This window comes from Epargyreus clarus, unplaced genomic scaffold, assembly GCF_041222505.1.
Source record: "Epargyreus clarus isolate Ecla_fem2 unplaced genomic scaffold, WU_Ecla_fem_2.2 ptg000017l, whole genome shotgun sequence".
NCBI lineage: Eukaryota > Metazoa > Arthropoda > Insecta > Lepidoptera > Hesperiidae > Epargyreus > Epargyreus clarus.
In genome coordinates, this window is record NW_027332225.1 from 4,846,115 (window position 1) to 4,859,616 (window position 13,502).

The 13,502-nt window shown below is 30.4% G+C and overlaps 1 long non-coding RNA gene across 1 annotated transcript; it reads left to right on the plus strand.

Annotated features, from left to right (window-relative positions):
* The first annotated feature begins 12,342 nt into the window (after nucleotides 1-12,342).
* On the plus strand, nucleotides 12,343-13,169 carry LOC140749098 (uncharacterized). The gene is made up of 2 exons (XR_012103023.1): nucleotides 12,343-12,793; nucleotides 13,023-13,169. It is a non-coding gene; the product is annotated as an uncharacterized LOC140749098 (long non-coding RNA).
* The last annotated feature ends 333 nt before the right edge of the window (nucleotides 13,170-13,502 follow it).

The window sequence follows — 13,502 nt, forward strand, 5'->3', positions numbered from 1 at the left end:
AGAGTGGCACGAACTTACTGTGTTAAGTGTTACTATTACGTGTTTAACTTTTATATTGTTAATAAAAATTGGTCCGCCATCTCCTGTCAGGATTACTTGTAAATAGTTGAATATTTGAATTTTGTATTTATGTTATTAGTTTGTAAGTAAGAGTAATTATAGCGTATAGTAAGTATACTTTTAGTGATAAATAAAAAACAAAAAATAAACCAAAATATTAAAGTAGACCGCCTTTTACCATGAATATTGCCCAATGCCCATACACCATCATGGTTTTCCAAACACAACTACGAATAAAGGTTAAAACCAGCGATTTACCGAACTTGCACAAAGCTATGCACGTTGTATATGTACATAAAGATAAATATTAAAGTCAATAAAATATAAAAATTCTTGGCCTTCATCTATTTCTTACAGGTCAAGAGGACAATGGGGTACGGTAATGACACAGCAACATCGTACAGTACCCTTACCATGAGTTTTTACGTTTTGACAAATATGACTGTTTTGGTATTTGTTTACGTATTTGCCCATATAATTTCCAATCAGCGCCCCTAGCGGATTGTGTCAGAACTAGGAAATCGTATGGGCCAATACGTAAACAAATACCGAAACAGACATATTTGTCAAAACGTAAAAACTCATGGTAAGGGTACAGGGCCCCATATTACTAAGTGATAGATTACAATCACATAGCGCTTCATAGAATGGAATGAAATTCTTATTTAAATTATTGAATAATTTGACCTTGATGAGATAATAATACATTGTATATAAGATTTTAGAAAATGTAAAAGTAACGACTAATTCGAGAACATGATATTATTTTGTGTTCAAGTTTCGTGTAAAGTATATTTTAATAAGATTCTATTTATATTAAGTTATAAGGTCTGACGAATGAGAAGCACTAGAATTAACGGAACATAATCTAAGAGTAAATAAGTTTTAGATAAACTAAAATAAATATAGTCTTTGTTTCATACAATCATAAAATAAAAGATTGATGTTATAATGTATTATCTAAAATGTGTAAATAACGAAATAGTACATTACAATACGAGGACGAAAAATTTTTTTTCTGACAAGTGTGAGTTTGCAGGCCGAGCCGCAGGCGAGGACTGCAATCACACGAGTCAGAAAAACATTTTTCGTCCGCGTGTTGTATAAAATTTTATATTACGGGGTCGGAAATGGGGGTTTTGCGCACGCGAAGCGTGCGTAAAACGTCAATTTACGCACGCCGTGATATAAATATTTTTTTGATAATTACTTATTCGGTTGGAGTGCAAAAGTACCATATACTATTTCTATTGTATAGAAATAACATACACATACATTAATAGTTAAATTAATAGGACACATTAATTGTGTCATAATAGTAGAATAGTGAAGATTTCAAATTTTTACTCAAAATTTGTTCCACAACAGCCGTTAAAATTTGTTTAACATTTATTTTACGCTCTGTATTACGCTCTACCTACAGAATTTATTTGAATCTGTTTCCAACATTATACAGACATTATGTATGTTATTTTAAATTTTAATCTGGATGAATTGGGCTGAAGACACGATATCTTTATTATGTGAACAACTTCGGCTACCTGTTTTAATATTAAATTTACATTTAACTATACCCGATTGTATGCCTTCTACCACTTAAAAGTACCTACCTATAGTCCGATTCAGAATTAGGTGTCCAAAATGTAAACAAAGAAATGTCATTGTCAAAATAGGATTACATGCATTGTAAACCTTAATAAATTAACATGAAAATAAAACTTTAACAAATTCGCTATGAAAACGAGAAAACATTAGAGTTCCACCACGATCACGAAAATGAATAACATCAACTACGAAACTTAAAAATGGCGGCACAAAAAATGTTTTGCATCCCGATTGTGTTACCATTATCACATTTTATTTTTCTACCATAAACCTTGTTTTTTATTATTATCACTGTATCGAACGAAATTGAGTTAATATAAATATTGGAAAATATTAATTGATATTAATTTATTTAGATTATAATTTTATTATCGTTGTATTACTTTAATATCGTCAAAAAAAGGAAACTACCATTTCAAACGTATTTTCTTGATAGGTCAACACTTTTGTTTACATTTTGGACACCTAATTATGAATCGGACTATAGTATCATTTCTTTTACATTTTTACCCTAAAGGCCCTTATTTCCGTCAATATATTACCGGCCAGTGAAATGGGTAGCTGTCGACGTGATTACTTAAATGGGTTAAAGGATTCCCGGATATGTGTTCTACTCAATCAGCCGGATCTTCTTAAGTAGGCCAAGGCTAAACCTGCCTAATAAAATGTATTTTATAAATACTTAAACATAAGAATTGTATAAATAAGAACATAGATAGTTTCAAAGTCTTTTAAGATTAATTATTTTCTTGTACCTAAATAAACCTTAGTGTCTAGTTCTATTCTTTGTATTGTTATAAATATCTGTACATAATATTTATGTAAAGTGGTTAAATATTCTTATGTAAAAATTAAGTATTTTTTTGAATAAAGTGTTTCTATAATTCATTTGTTTCATTTGAAAATTAAATCGTCTAGTCGACGCAAGTTTTTCTCCCTTATTATAATTGATCATTGAGATTATTAGATTAGCCTTGGGATAGTACCCGGTATCCTTTTCGTGTCAGATGAATAGGGTAAATACAATACGATGCCGGTAATAAATATAATGATATATTAATAACACAAACTATTTTCTTGATCCAATTTACTACTTTTATTTTTCCCGCGTAAAATACAAGTCTCTCGCCAAGCGCGTTCTTTTTCTTGTTTTATGCTAATGCACACAATCGTATAACCTATACAGCCAATGACTATATAAATGGGCACTTATTTTTATAAAAATAACACATCATGAATATAACACAAAATAATTAATTAAAACAATACTATAATTAAATAATTTGAATATATTGCTAACAATATGATGACGCATACAAGAACATACGATTACATTAACTATGACTGTCTCTCTGCTAAATACTTCAAAATACTCGTACTATCCATCATTTTAATAAAATTTGAGTTACTTAAGTATATAATCAAGGCCACTACATAGTTAGGCCCGTTAGCACACAAAAACACTGGGTGTAGAAATAACGTAATGAAAACCCCTCAAGTGAATGATCAATTTTGAAATTTTGAACGTGATTATTGGCGTATCGTGTAAACGAACAACTTTTCAGGGCCCCTCTTAAGTCGGGGGCCCTAAGGCCAGCCCCTGGTGCCCTTGGGGTAAAACGGACTAGAAGATAATTAAGTAGTTACTATTATCTTCATGTATTCACTATTTATGTATTTAGTCTATTCAAAGTGAAGAACTTTTATTAATTATAGTCCAGGATTGTTAATATTCATGATTAATGCTTTGATATTTCAAACTAGGCCAATGTGCCAAGTTGAAACCCACTTCAAAAACTTTTGCAATTAGATGACGACTATAGACTGACCTTACCAAAAGTATAAAATTACACCTAAAAATAAATTCATACATTCATGTTTAAGCTTCGTTTTATGAATACAGCCGTGAAAGTAACGCTTACCCACAATAGTATTCTCGTATCATACCATGAATTCTTGTAAAGATAATAAAAAGACACCCAGAATTAAATGTCTGCTTGGGTGGAACTTTGAAATCTTTACGTTTGGTTGGTTGGTAACTGACATAATCAGCATTTCTATCAGCGGTCGGCAACCTTTTTTACAACAAGGGCCACATAACTACTAAATCAGGTAAATAAGTAAGTAAGTAAAATAATAAATAAATAAGGAAAAAGGTAGTCATGATCCATTTATGAATTATAGTTTTCTTGTTTGCAAGAAACACAGCGGTAAAGAACGTATTATTTTGTGTAGGTACATAATATATCTAGAGGGTAGTAATAGGCGAGCCGCGGGTTGGTCCAGAGTAAGTAGTCAACCAGATATGGTTAAACTCAACTTGGTTGGTTATTGTTGAAAGTATACTTCAGCATTACCGCCTACAAAAAACACATAATTATGAAATGTAGCTTAGGCGCTAGTTATTACAGAAATATACCCGGCGGGCCTTTACGTTTGATAATAATACTGCTTTTTTATATATAACGGCGATATTGTTTTTGGTAATAAATAAAGGAATTTTTCGCATACACCGATGACGTTTTTCGATAAACTGAAGAAGAAATACAGTTGAATTCCAGAACATTTCGTTACCAGAATTCGCTTAAATAAATAAATTCATAAGTTGTATAGTGAGCACTGTGAACTGGAGCAGATTCATCAGGCAGGTATAAGGAAGGTCCAATGTCAAAGACAGTGTTCTGTAGAGCGTCAGTTTGTCCTCGTTTATTCTTATGAAACGTAAGAATTTTTCAAGCGTTGCCTTCTCAGAAGAATCTGTAATATAAAGGAATAGTTGTTCAATAAAGCAACAATGAATGGCATACAATGCACAACTGAAAATGTATCTAGACTTTGCAACGCTTCGTCACAAAGAGATTAAAAATACAGGGTGTCTTGCAAGTAATACGATAAACTTCCTTAAGGCATAGTGAGGGGTTAACCTTCAGAAAAAAAACCTTTAGTAAAAGTGTCATCGCTTTTGAAGTATGGTATGTTTTTTATATTTTTTTTAATTCAGCCCTCTCTTGAGTCTTATCATGTCCAACATAAGATGAAGCATTTTATTTTTTTATTGTATACTATCTAATAGTTGGTCTAACATATTCAAATGTAATGTAATTTCAAGATCAATATCTTCCTCAATATGAACCATGAAAAATTCTTTCAAATTCATTCTTATTAATAGATATTTCAGAAACGTACTGAAAGGACACCCTGTATAACGCTATAAAGCGGAGTAGCGACCATTATCAAGATTTTTATATAATATCTTTTATCCCGCTTCACACCTGACACCATGTCGGGCTTACTGACGTTTGACATAGGTATATTTCATAACAACATATCACTAATTCTTAATAATATAAGGTTGTGGTAAGGGAGACATACTTTACAGAGGCGTGCCAGCTTAGTCCTCAGTGGTTGCGGCGCATTTGTGGCCGACCTCAGGTAGAAATATCTAATCCTATCTGGGGTTGATTACAGATTTCCATGGGCGGCAGCAGCCACTTACCATCAGGTGGACTGCATGCTCGTCTGCGACTCCTATATTATAAAAAAAAATGTCCATAGGAGTGGCAAAACACATGTAGTTGTGCTAATGTAGAATGTGCTTCGTGAAGTTGATTATGGGTGACAGTGAACATTTACTTTTTTTCAATGTAGGTAATAAAAAGGCAAGTCAAGTAACTTGTTTTTCTGTTCCATGAATTCAGTCGTATCGTAGATAAATTGACTTACGTGTTTGACACTTAAATGTAGTAAAAAGGCATGTCAAGTTCTTATCCTTGTCATATCGTAAGTAATGTAGTAAAAAGGCATGTCAAGTTCCAATTCAGTCTGTCATATCGTAAGTAAGTTGCCTTACATATACTTTTTTCTATTCTCTATTTAGCTACCTTTTACTCATTAGCATGGAAGTCTGTTACCTCTAAGGACTGCGTTGAAACGTGGCGTCGTATACCTACATAAGTCTGTCGCAACTAATTCACGAAACTATTCCTTCAACGTCAAGTTCGTGTCAAGTTTCGTTTTATCTTTAGAATATTTCAGTGCAGGATTCTGCACGACACGTCTCTTAGTAACTTGCTACACTTTGTGTTACTTATTATGTTAATTACAGCTATATGACACCGTCCTCTATCAACAGTGCCATAATAACGCTCGTTAATAAAATAAGTAATAAATTCAGATTGATAGCTCTTTTACAAGACACCCATTAAATTATTATGAAAAAGTTGATTTTGTGCTCTCCTCGCTACGTCACTGTTGAACATTATTTTTAAAAACCCAAAGGATAAAAACGGAACCCCTTTTACTAAGACTCCATTGTCTGTCCGTCTGTCAGTCTGTCATAGGGCTCTATCTCTGGAACTGTAATAAATAGACACTTGATTTTTTTACACAGGATGCATAACGGTGACCGCTATAACAAAAAAATACTAAAAATGAAATTAAGTTGAATATTAAAGGCAGACCCTCTTAACTATACAACAAACCGGTACTTATTTTTCGGCAATTACGATCTAACTGTTCAATCGTACTAGGAATACAGTTGAAATTTTTACAATCCGTTTACTGCTGTAACTGCTATTATAATAAATACAAAAAAAATTGTGTGTGTGTCAGCTACGACGCACGATTGGAGTTTACTCCTTACGAACGATAATTATGATATATATCGAATAGAAAACAAAAATAGAAATGGGTCGTAATAATTTAATATAAGTATTACAAAATATTATATAAATATAAAATATATTTAATCAATTGATTAAAAATAATAATAATAAAAACACTAAATAAAAGATCTAGCTGTTCGTATTTAAAATGTATATTATTCATAAATGTAAACGATAAGCTTACCAATTAACCGCATCCATGTGTTTTTTGGATTCTTCTTCATTATCATCTAAATCAATTTCTTGCATATTTTCAAATATTTTTTCAACTTTAATCACTTGATGATTTGTTTAATAGTACATAAAAATTCACGTATCAATGCATAGAAGTACAAGAAAACTATAAAATCAAAACATTAAAACTTGATGGTTACGTTGCTGTTTATGTACGTTGTATATAGATGTATATATGGGCGCATGGGTTTAATAGCGCCATCTAGTGGCAAGTTTTATAAATTGTAAGTTTGCAAGTTTATCAATCTATGTATTTTGGTTCCAAATATTATAATGGTAACTTAATATAATTGTTTATATTAAAGTAAATTTTAATATAATATAATTATTTATATTTAAAACAATGTTAAACGTTTTATAACTTAAAACTTAATAATTATAATTTCTTTGCCATCTATAAAATATTCTTGTTGCAATTTACGGATGCAATTTATATGAGACTCAATAAACATGTTATTATATGTAATTTGGACTGTTTCTGAATGTTTTATAATTCTAGAATTCATTTAAAACGTATTGCTAATTTTATATAACTTATTTTGAACATAATTCATTAGCAATAATTCTGTAATAAATATTAAATAATACTGTTTTGATTTTGCCCGTTTATCGTTGATAGATGGTGCTGATCAATAATGCATCCATTTTTATAAGTTAAATTAATATATCAGTAACTTACAAAAGCCTCTTTATGTTAAAAACTTATTTTGCTAATATTATATCTTATTCAATTGCTTACTGATTTTATATGTTACTCTTCTTTAAAAACGTTCATAAAAGATTGTTAATCATATTATGGCGCCAATGTTCATATTTTTCACAGTGTTTATAAATGATCAAACCTATAACTTAATTTATGCAAAAATGTAAACAAATTAGTTAATGACGTTTTAATGTTTTATATATTGCTAATTATTTTTATTGTAATAATTACTTTCATATGGGATTTGAACTTACTGTATTTTAAATTAATAAAAGCACTCTTGATTCATATTTTGGTTAAAAACGCTACTTCCTTTTTGAGAGGATATGATGATTGTAAAGTGTGGATATATATGTTTGTCTCTTTCTACGTTACGCCTCAACTTTTCGTGTTACACTTGATTTTACTCCTCATAAAATTTCCGTACCGGGCCTTATAACTCAAATCGTTTCTTAAGGAGTAAACTCCAATAAGAACAATAAATAATTTGTATTCATAAAATAATGAACACTTGGCGATACGGAAGCCTCCATGTGCGAGTTCGACTCGAACTTGGCGAATTATTATTTTTACTAACCTTGTGTGTCAATAACCATTTCTGTAAGCACAATTGTTATACGCTTGTCGATGTCCCTTATAGCCTCTCCCTCAGCGCAAATAATCCCTGTTAACAGTAGTGGTCTTAGCCGGCTATTGCAAAAACTTAGCAAGAATCCTAAGGTAAAGCTGTTGTCACTCTGAAATGTTTCAAAAAATTATGTAAAATATTATATACGTGTAAGTTTACATATTTTACATTTTAATTTACATCAAGTCGATTGGTAATTCTACTCGTATTATGTCTATGTCTATGTATCTGTATGTGGGTTCAAATCTTGGCCTGATCAAGTCCATGGGCGGTGACCACTTGACACAGGTGGCCACCATTCACCATTTATTAGACACGTAAGTGACACACCCTACCCTCATCATTGTTCAGTATCTAATATCCAATCTAAAACTAAACGGAAATCAATGCAAATAAACCGATTTAACTTCGCTAACTGCAAAATGGTTGCAAATTGCATTAATCGATTTCGGGCCCCTTAACGATGTTAAACAACTTAAACTTTGAGATGAATACTGGCGTTTTACGCTCTCTTTACTTTTACTAAGTATAAGATTATGAAATTCGAATCACTTTGATAACTTAGTTTGAATATGTATACCGACTTAACACCAGTGTGGTAGAAACCATAACCTCTCAATTGAGGGTCCGAGGTTCAAATCGCAGGCACAAACTATTGATTTTTCAAATGTATTACAAATGAATTATCACTTGTTTTAACGGCGAAGAAAAACATTGTGAGAAAACTTACATACCTGAGAGATCTTAAATAAAAAGTTCTTAAACGTAAGTACCTATGTGAAGTCTACTAATACGCAATTGGACAGCGCAGTGGACTACGGCCTAATCCTTCTCATTATGAAAGGAGACCCGTGGCCAGCAGAAGGACAATAATAGTTACTACAGAGGAACAATAATAAATAAACAGTAAAAATAAAAACTTGGAAACCAATTCGTATGGATAAAAATAATTAAGTAATTGTACTCATAGATACTGATGTACTGATATGAGAATTTTGCCAAAAAAGAATTGACAAAAACTGTTGAAATTCTTCAATTGACTACATAGTATCATGATATACATGTATAACACATTCAAATTAGGCTGATTACATTCACTTAAAAAGCTTTTGAAATATATTTTAAATGAAATCTTAATAACTTAGCATAAGAAATGTATAACAGAGTGTTCGTAGCTACTGAAAATGGAGCAAATTCTTGAAGCAAACAAACTAAGGAAGTTATAAAGGAATGCTTTCCGGGAACTAAACAATCATCGTATTACGTTTCATGAGTTTTTAATGTTTTCTTGCATTTTCATTCATGTTCTAACAATATTCTTCTGAAGTAGATGCTATTGTTTTGATAACTGTGCAAATAAAAAAATGAAGATCTGTCTGTTGTAATGTTGAAATAGCAGTGATTTAACAGATGACACATTCCGTTAATAGCAAAAAACATTATTAGCTGACCCGGCAAACGTTGTGTTGCCATATAAATAAAAAAATGTCAAGGGTGAACAACCCTTATCACTTAGGGGTATGAAGAATAGATAGTAGCCGATTCTCAGACCTACTGAATATGCACATAAAATTTGGTGATATTTGGTGATCGGTAAAGTCGTTTCGGAGGATTACGGTAACTAACATTGTGACACGAAAATTTTATATATAAGATTAGCATACTATAAATAATTGACGAGTTATTTAGAAGAATTGATAAAAGATTTAGAAGGACGGCGGGGAAAGGGTATTGGCAATCAATGTAATGAGTCGCAGCCATCCCTTGATGATCGGGAGATGCTCGCAATCAGTTCTCGTGGGAGCGATCTATTTTCAAGTGGATAAGCTTGTAGGGGCGCGATCCCTAAGAACATCCATTTTCCATGACGGGCGTTGCAACACAACATATTTGGAATAATGAAATAGGGCCGAAACAAACAATATCTATAAAATATATTATTTGATAACTTATAATAATTAAAAGCATACATAGTCACTAGTCATAGGTAATAACAAAAAACTTAGGTACGATTATTTACTTACTTGATGCCTCGATTCGTATTGCAGTTTGATAATATCGTTTCCTGCTCCTATGAAGGTTGTCATAATTGTAATGATATACTAGAAAAATAAAAAAAAAATCAAAATACTAATATAAAATATTTTTACCAATAAATCACAATATATTACCGCAGGACATCTAGAGATCATACCCTCATATCACATAATCAAATTTAACGGTAAGTTCGTGACCGGAGCTTGTAGTCACATCTGACAATCCAGAACAGAGAATACACAGAAATATAATAATATTTCTGTCTAATCAGTGTTCTGGATGTGTTATTTCTGAATTGTCAAATGTGGTAGGGTAGAGACACGCAAATATTAATACGCTTTTATTAGCTTCAGACGTATGTATGTTGGTATGTTAGTATGTTAGTATGTAACGGAATCTTTGAACATGATTTTATTTTTCACTCAAGCAGCAATATATCTTAGATCGACTTAAAGTATTTCTCTAACTCTATTTTGAATTGAAATAGATGTCCAGTTTCTCAGTAAAAATTATCACCAGTTAGCCAATATACTCATTTGATACTTCAATTTCACATGCAAAAAAATAAAAATGTTACGTTTCTTACCGGAATTATTATTATTGATAGTAATTTTCTTATCGCTCCGACATTATTGACATAACATGAATATACTTGCTCTAAGTTGAATTCCACTCTTTTCAAAGTAACAATACTTTCAGAAAAAGCTCGCTTTGGAGGTCTTACAACTAAAGTCCCTTCACTTCTTTGTTTAATGCTCTTAACTTCTTTATAGATCATGTTATTTTTATATCTCATCAAGTTGAAAATAACGTAGAACCATATTAAATCCAAATTAATCGTGAAAATGATTAGCGAAACGTACAGTCTTAGTAACACATGTTCATTTAATTCAAAATTTTCTCCCGTACGTATCAATAAAACGACGTTGTGTATTTCTGAGCATATGAACATTAAAAACACACATACGATCTTAATCTTGCTTTCATAATCGTTTATCTTACACACGTTTCCAAATAAGTTTTTGTATATAGCTGTATATTTTCTGTTGTCTATAAATATAGCGAAAATAAACGCAAATGCGTAATTAAACGAAATGATAATTGCGCTAATGCGCACAATCCCATCAGTTACTAATAACATTAGGGCACTTGAAATAACAAAAACTGTTAAACACAGAATATAGTATATGAAGTACATATTTCTAATGATTTTAATCTTTCTTATGAAAGTTGTTCTGTTGAACCCACAGAAACACAAGATACTTAAAATGATACCAAGAACGTAACTCGAAAAATCTAATCCAATTATTTTCTTTACAAACCGTATATTCATTGTATTATGTTACTAACGTCTGAATAGTTTGAAGGAGTTTTATATTATGACAAGCGTTTAGTTAATGAAAGGTTATTTTTCATAGTACAATATTAATCAAAGATAAACATTTTGTCATAAGTTATGTTATAAATTGTTCTTACTTTATGTGATTGCTGGGTGAAGTAGGTAAACGTGGAAACGTAATGTTTTATACAAACAAGGAAAAATAGGTGCTAATGTTTAGATATAAAATAAAAAATATAAAATCATTATTCATATAAGATCAGGGGATATTTTCTTTAGAAGCATAATACACTGTGATTCATCTAAAACAAAGTTTATTTATTAAATACAAAATTAACATTTACATATAAAATATCAACTAAAGCTTATAGACCAGTGCCGAAGCCTTTAAAAATGGTAAAAAATGAAAAAAAATTACAATAGAATGAAACCCATTGGAAAAGGAGGGGAATATGATCAAAATGAAAGGAAAAATAAATTACGGTCGATCCGAGTTCGGGAAGTGGGAGGGGGTGAGTTTTTAAGGGTAAAAATGGTTTATCTTTAATTCCGGCTAATCTACACGTCCTATGCGAAAAAGTTCAATGGCAAAGTTGTAGGTAATAAAAAGATCTACAACTTTTGTATTTGCAATTTTTTCACATAACCTCAAAATTTGGGTGAAAAATTAAAAAAAACAAATTTTTGGTTTTTTATTTATATCTTATTCAAAAAAAATTTTTTTTTTACGAAATTTGGTGAAAACTTACCTTATTATGTCCCAAATACACTGTAATTTATTTGATTAAAAATATTTATTTTTTCGCCTTATTTTCACTTAATATCAAAAAAGCACCCTAATTTTCAATCGAAAATTCTGACGTCAAAATATCAGCTTTTTTCAAAAAGTTTGGGGGCTTTTTGTTCGTTGAAATATCTACTTTCTGATGGTGTAAAAAAAAATATACATTACTATAGGAAATGTTCTCAGAAAATGCAAAAAATTGAAAAAATTAAATTCCAAATTCGAAAATTTTTTTTATATCATAATGTACAATTTTGAGGTATTTATTAAAATTTACACTTTAATTACTCAAAAAACGTAAGATTTCATGTTTTATTGATAAATGAAAAAGTTGCAAATTAAAATATACTTCAATAATTAACAAACAAATAAGTTAATAAAGTTAATATTTAGTAAGACATCTACAATATTTTGAAAAAGTTGTAGAATCTTATTTAAATAATATTTGTAGATGTCTATTTACTGCTGTTTTAAGATAATTTATATACCTGAGTGACCTTCGGTAAATTTTAGCCCATTGTAAGTTATTTCATAGAGAAGTGGGGACGGACCTAGGAGGGTCTGGGCCTTACTACATACCTGCTATTTCGTAGCAGCTGTAAAAAGCGTTAGCCAGTATTCGAGATACAGAGCAGTGTACAACATGGTTTTTAAAAATACACGTGCAGGCTCAGTTACTCTAAGTGAATTGTGAGAAATTTACTTTATTCAAAAAATCGTTTGGAATCTACATAGCAAGGTAAATACAATCTGTATTTTAATCTATATTAATCAACTTTAAAATAAAAATAGTAATATTTTCTTTCATAAATAGTATGTTTAACATAAAATAACCTAAAAATTTAAAATTGAATGATATTTTAGTACAAGAATAAAAAATAGTAATTTCGTTTATTTTATACAAACAAATTTAGTTATACTCATGATAAAACTTTGAAGGCATTATTAATTTAATTTTGTCTTTTCAGATTATCAGTATGGATGGATCTGTTTGTATAATCTGCAATAAGTCAGATGACAAGCAAGTGTATGAAATAAAAAAATCAGCTTTGAATCGTTTAGTGGAGTCTAGCAAGAAGAGAATCGACAATAAATACAATTGGATTTTTTTCAATTTTTTGCATTTTCTGAGAACATTTCCTATGGTAATGTATATTTTTTTTACACCATCAGAAAGTAGATATTTCAACGAACAAAAAGCCCCCAAACTTTTTGAAAAAAGCTGATATTTTGACGTCAGAATTTTCGATTGAAAATTAGGGTGCTTTTTTGTTATTAAGTGAAAATAAGGCGAAAAAATAAATATTTTTAATCAAATAAATTACAGTGTATTTGGGACATAATAAGGTAAGTTTTTACCAAATTTCGTAAAAAAAAAATTTTTTTTGAATAAGATATAAATAAAAAACCAAAAACTTGGTTTTTTGAATTTTTCACCCAAATTTTGA